The sequence below is a fragment of the Ascaphus truei genome, chromosome 1 (genome assembly GCF_040206685.1).
Source record: "Ascaphus truei isolate aAscTru1 chromosome 1, aAscTru1.hap1, whole genome shotgun sequence".
NCBI lineage: Eukaryota > Metazoa > Chordata > Amphibia > Anura > Ascaphidae > Ascaphus > Ascaphus truei.
The window spans coordinates 53,332,763-53,338,762 of record NC_134483.1 but is presented as its reverse complement, the minus strand read 5'-3'; the positions used below and the strand labels follow the sequence as shown (position 1 = coordinate 53,338,762).

At 49.1% G+C, this 6,000-nt stretch overlaps 1 long non-coding RNA gene across 3 annotated transcripts in view; it reads left to right on the top strand.

The window, feature by feature from the left end:
- Nucleotides 1-2,115: 2,115 nt before the first annotated feature.
- The window catches only part of LOC142488007 (uncharacterized), a 32,556-nt gene continuing 28,671 nt past the window's right edge, over nt 2,116-6,000 (top strand). For 2 of the 3 annotated variants that reach the window (XR_012799384.1, XR_012799382.1), the window contains exons 1-3: nt 2,116-2,356; nt 2,717-3,003; nt 5,576-5,667. This is a non-coding gene — a long non-coding RNA (uncharacterized LOC142488007). The remainder of the gene's footprint in view (nt 2,357-2,716; nt 3,004-5,575; nt 5,668-6,000) is intronic. The other variant, XR_012799383.1, reaches the window with a different exon arrangement.

Genomic DNA, 6,000 nt, shown 5'->3' with positions numbered 1-6,000 from the left:
GGGAGCTCTGGGTTGCTCTAATGTGGGGGATGGTGGTGGGGGGCTCCGGGGGACCCGGAGAGGGGAGGGGGATGCCTCGATCGGAGGACCAATCCTCCGAGGCTCCGGCGCGCATGCGGGACAACTTGGCGCGCGCCCGGTATCTGCCGTGGCCGAGACCGGGCAAATGTTAGAATAAGCTCGGCCGCGACAGTATATATATAAGGAGAAAAACACAGGCGCAAAGTCAGTTAAATTAACTATATCAAGTTAATATATGAATATCAATGAAAGTTCAATTGGTGGAAATGATGATTGGAATCCTGTGAAATAAACAGAAAGGCAGATATGGTGAAGTACGTTTGTATTGGTCTACAACGCAAAACGAAGACGGCTACTTACAAAGTAGCAGATTTTAAAGGCATGTAGGAATCAAGTCCTCTCCAAGCTGCAGTGTTGAGTCTCAGCTTCCTCTGGAATCCACGTGGAACGCTCAGATGCTGAGTTGCTTCCAAACACCTATGCTGCTGTCTGGCTCCCCACCTCTCCAAATCTCGCAATACACGGGAGAGTGACTTCAGACACCGGTCTGAGTTCCGTGGCTTAATGGAGGCCGACGATAGTAAATGTTATTGTACCAAAAGGTGCTAAGTTTTAACTATCTGGGCAAGGAGTTAGGAGGGATAAAGACTAAATAAGTGTAGTCGTAGTGTTCCTAACCCTACGCGTTTCGTCCTATACAGGGACTTCTTCAGGGGAGAGGGGATATATATATCCCCTCTCTCTCCCACTCCCCCCCTCTTTCCCCCTGCCTTCCCCCCCCACCTCTTTCTCTCCCCCTGCTCTCTCTCCCCCTCGCTTTCTCTCTCCCCCCTCCCTCTCTCTTTCCCACCCCCCCTCTCTCCCCCCCATTGCTCTCCCACCCCTCCTGCGCTCTCTCCCTCCCGCCCCCCCTGCGCTCTCTCCCGCCCCTCCCTCCTGACTCCCCCCTCAACCCTCCCCTCTCTCCCCCTCCCCTCTCTCCCCCCGACCCTCTCTCTCCCCCCCGACCCTCTCCCCTACCCTTCCCTCTCCCCCCCGACCCTCCCCTCTCTCCCCCCGACCCTACCCTCTCTCCCCCCGACCCTACCCTCTCTCCCCCCCTTCCCTCCTCTCTCCCCCTCTTCCCTCCTCTCTCCCCCCCTTCCCTCCTCTCTCCCCCCCTTCTCTCCTTTCCCCTCTCTCCATTCCCCACTCTCTCCCCCTTCTCTCCTTTCTCCTCTCTCTCCCCCTTCTCTCCTTTCCCCTCTCTCTCCCCCTTCTCTCCTTTCCCCCCTTCTCTCCTTTCCCCTCTCTCTCCATTCCCCTCTCCCCGTTCTTTCCATTCCCCTCTCTCTCCCCCTTCTCTCCTTTCTCCTCTATCTCCCCCTTCTCTCCTTTCCCCTCTCTCCCCCTTCTCTCCTTTCCCCTCACTCCCCCCATCCCCCTCACTCCGTTTGCTCCCCACCACTCCGTTTGCCCCCCCACCACCACCACCCCATTTGGCCCCACCACCACCCCGTTTGCCCCCACCACCACCACCACTTTGTTTTATCCCCCCCCACACCACCACGTCGTTTTACCCCCCTCGCACCACCACGTCGTTTTACCCCCCTCGCACCACCACTTCGTTTTACCCCCCCCCCCCCCATTCACATCTCTCTTTTTTCAGTTTCGTGTCCCCCCCCCGTTTCGTGTCCCCCCCCCGTTTCGTGTGTGTACCCCCCCCCCCGTGTGTTCCTCCCCCTGTTTCGTGTCAGGACAGCAAGCAATGCAATGCAATACAAGCTCCCGATGCTTGTATTGTATTGGTTTTGCCTTGCTGTCCTCTGATTGGGTGAAGTAGGTCATGTGATCTGAAGTCGGAGCTGCAGATTCACAATTTTGAAACTCTTGAAACTCACGGGCACGCGCAGGAGGGAGCTCACGCAGGCCACACACATTGTCTCAATGTGTCTCATCGTGGCGAGCGTGAGCGCCCGCACCAGCTCAGCGCCACCCTGGACGCAGCTTAAGAGACATACATAGGACACAGATGCAATATATTTCATACTCACTGCCTTTCATTTGTCTAACAGAAACATTTCTACATAAACTTGTTGAACCAGGGACCTAACAATCTACTGTGATTCAGAGAGCCAAACACAGCGAGATACAATGAATGTATGCCAATGGCAGCATCCATTCACATATTCTGTATTGTGCAGGGGCTTCAAAAGCAGTCAGTGTGATTATAGTGACTCACAGGGGTCTCTCTTTCCTTGTAGACATATATATGAGCCAGTAGAATGGTGCCCGACCCTGTCAACCATTTCCAGCTGGGGGTGAATACTTAACCCAACAGGATTGTAAATCTGAGGTGAGATTGTAAATCTGAGGTGTTGGGAGAGGGTTGTACCTCTTCTGTTAATTGTTTCATAATTCAGTGATTTCTGCTTTCAACCCGGTTCTGTGTGAGCAACTAATGTGTGCAAGACAGCAATCCCAATATTTAAGAGGGTGGGCCCTAGCTCTGACAGAAGGCTGGGGGGAAGTAGGACTGACATTGGGCAGGAAGTATATGTTACTGGCAAGTGGTAAGGGGAAGATGTAACTCGTGAGGCATTAGAGAGATGGCACTGATAGATATAAGTAGAGGTAGTAAAGAAGGAGTAGTTTCTTAGATAGCTAACATGGGCACTGGAAGACTAAAAGTATTTATAATACTCACTGTCATTAGTCTTGGGCTTCTTTTGTAGTTCGGAGGAGGACTTGCAGTAGTCGTCGACGGAGGTGGAATATATAAATACATATATCCGCGCATTGACGGACGAATCACCGACGGAGGAGGAGGTGGTGGAGAAGGAGGAGGTGGAAAAGAAGGAGTTAAAAGGAGAAGACGGTGATGGGGCAGATGCACGATGAGAATGAAGTGGAGGGGGCTGGAAGGGTATCTCCCTTAAGACGGGCTCTCTGTCTAATGAGAGCCGTTTTCCGTCGGGAAGCTCCGGAGGCTGCAATAGAACAGTGAGTTCTATAGAGTAAAGCAGCCACTGCCAATGAACGCAGAGAGGGTCACAGGCACACTGTAATAGCACAGGCACACTAATATAGATCAATTGCCGGTGCTCTTGGAGATGGGGAAGATCCTGTACTACACCAGGGAGATCACGAAGTAGAAGGAAAGCATCCAGGCACACGGTGTTGCCAAAAAGTTAATTTAATGGCAATACCAACGTTTCGACCACATAAGCAGTCTTTCCTTCTACTTCGCTGCCACTGTCAATGGAGGGCTGGGTAGGAAAGTGAATGTGTCGCGGGCCATGAACTTTCAGACCAACGTATAATTCTTTGTAAACTAAGAAGTTCAATAACAGAACAAACGTACTACATTTCGCCTACTGCTAGTGTGTGTGTGCGCGCGCTAGTGTGTGTGCGCGCTTGTGCGTTCGTGTGTGTGTGTGCTCGTGTGTGTGTGCGCTTGTGTGTGTGTGCGCTCGTGTGTGTGTGTGTGTGTGTGTGTGTGTGCATGCTCAAAGAAGCAACCTTCAAAAAAGTAAGATTTGCTTTCCTTTATTGGAGTGTAAGCACAATCAGATTTAAAATATATATATATATATATATATATATATATATATATATATATATATATATATATATATATATATATAAAACTATATAGAGCGAGAGCGGCTACTTTGGCCAAAATAAATTTATTTTGCAAAGAAATGTAAATTTCGCTACAAATTCAAACTTAAAAAAAATCGCCCATCTTTACCATTATCTGCAGAGATACTGGGGGCTACGCACTAAGCAGTGAGCTTTTGCGTTCACATAGGCATTTTGTGATCGTACTGAACAAAATGAAGCCTGAGGCGGGATTCACTAACAAATGAAGGGCATTTTGTTAAGGCCGATCACAAAACTGCCGTATTGCAATAAACATGCTATTATGCCTTAACCCCTTCATTGCCTTAGCGAATAGCTGCTAAGGTAATGAAGCTGCTTTAATGTATTTTGATTAATAGTGTCCGGGAGCAGGGGGTCTCCTGAGCTGAATCGCTTTGATTTCTGGCTCAGGGACCCCCTGCTTCCCGAGTTACAGGCCCAGATATGGGGCATCGGGTGCCACTATCTCAATTGTTTACATGCCACACGCGACATGGACGCTATAAAAATGGCGACGACACTGGCACCCGATGCCCCATACTGGGGCCTGTAACTCGGGAAGCAGGGGGTCCCTGAGCCAGAAATCAATGCGGTTCAGCTCAGGAGACCCCCTGCTCCTGCACAATATTAATAAAAATTACATTAAAGCAGTTTCATTACCTTAGCGGATATTCGTTAAGGCATAATAGCATGTTTATTGGGGACAATTGCCCCCAATAAACATTGCAATATACAACACACACACGCGCACACTATTAATAAAAATTACATTAATGCAGCTTCATTACCATAGCGGCTAGCCGCTACGGTAATCAATTATTGTTTGATATGTGTGTTTTGACACTAGTGTAGATGTGCAGGGGGTCTCCGGAGCAGAACAGCATTGGTTTGAGGTCCGGGGATCCCCTGCTTCCTGAGATACAAGCCCCGTTATGGGGTGCCGGTATCCCTCTGCTTTGTTTACATCCCACGGTCACCTGATCGGGACATCTCAAAGCAGAGGGATACCAGCACCCCATAACGGGGCCTGTATCTCGGGAATCAGGTGGTTCCCGGACCTCAAACCAACGCGATTCTGCTCCGGAGACCCCCTGCACATCTACACTATTAATAAAAAATGTATTTTAAAATATTTTTTTCCCACCGAGATCTGCGCAGAGAGAGGCGGATCTCTCTATGCTGCAGGCAGATCTCACCAGGGGAGCCCTTCTCGGCAGGCAGGTCGTCTCGCCACCGGCAACTTGCCATGTTTTCTCAGGTTGCTCTTCGCAGGTATTCGGGCCTTTCTGCCTACCGTGAGAGCAACTCACCAAAAACATGGCGAGTTCAAACCCCTGCCGAAAGTGCGTTTTCGCCGCTTACTGCATGAGGCCCATACCTTGTAAGGATCCCTAGAGATTCAATATACCGACACAAGATAATCACAAAAGTGGTTTATTGGGTCCAAAATGCACACATATGCCAGATGTTTCGGTCCCCTGGGCATATGTGTGCATTTTGGACCCAAAGAACCACTTTATGTGATTATCTCTTGTGCTGTGCCGGTATCTCTAGGGATCCTTACAGACAGTAAGTATTTACCGTGCACCACACCTGCCTCTGCTGAGGCCTTTTTTTCAGTGTGTGCTGCCATACTCTCTCACTCACTCACTCACTCTCTCACTCTCTCACTCTAAGAGACATACATAGGAACCACAGTTGCAATATATTTCATACTCACTGCCTTTCATTTGTCTAACAGAAACATTTCTACATAAACTTGTTGAACCAGGGACCTAACAATCTACTGTGATTCAGAGAGCCAAACACAGCGAGATACAATGAATGTATGCCAATGGCAGCATCCATTCACATATTCTGTATTGTGCAGGGGCTTCAAAAGCAGTCAGTGTGATTATAGTGACTCACAGGGGTCTCTCTTTCCTTGTAGACATATATATGAGCCAGTAGAATGGTGCCCGACCCTGTCAACCATTTCCAGCTGGGGGTGAATACTTAACCCAACAGGATTGTAAATCTGAGGTGAGATTGTAAATCTGAGGTGTTGGGAGAGGGTTGTACCTCTTCTGTTAATTGTTTCATAATTCAGTGATTTCTGCTTTCAACCCGGTTCTGTGTGAGCAACTAATGTGTGCAAGACAGCAATCCCAATATTTAAGAGGGTGGGCCCTAGCTCTGACAGAAGGCTGGGGGGAAGTAGGACTGACATTGGGCAGGAAGTATATGTTACTGGCAAGTGGTAAGGGGAAGATGTAACTCGTGAGGCATTAGAGAGATGGCACTGATAGATATAAGTAGAGGTAGTAAAGAAGGAGTAGTTTCTTAGATAGCTAACATGGGCACTGGAAGACTAAA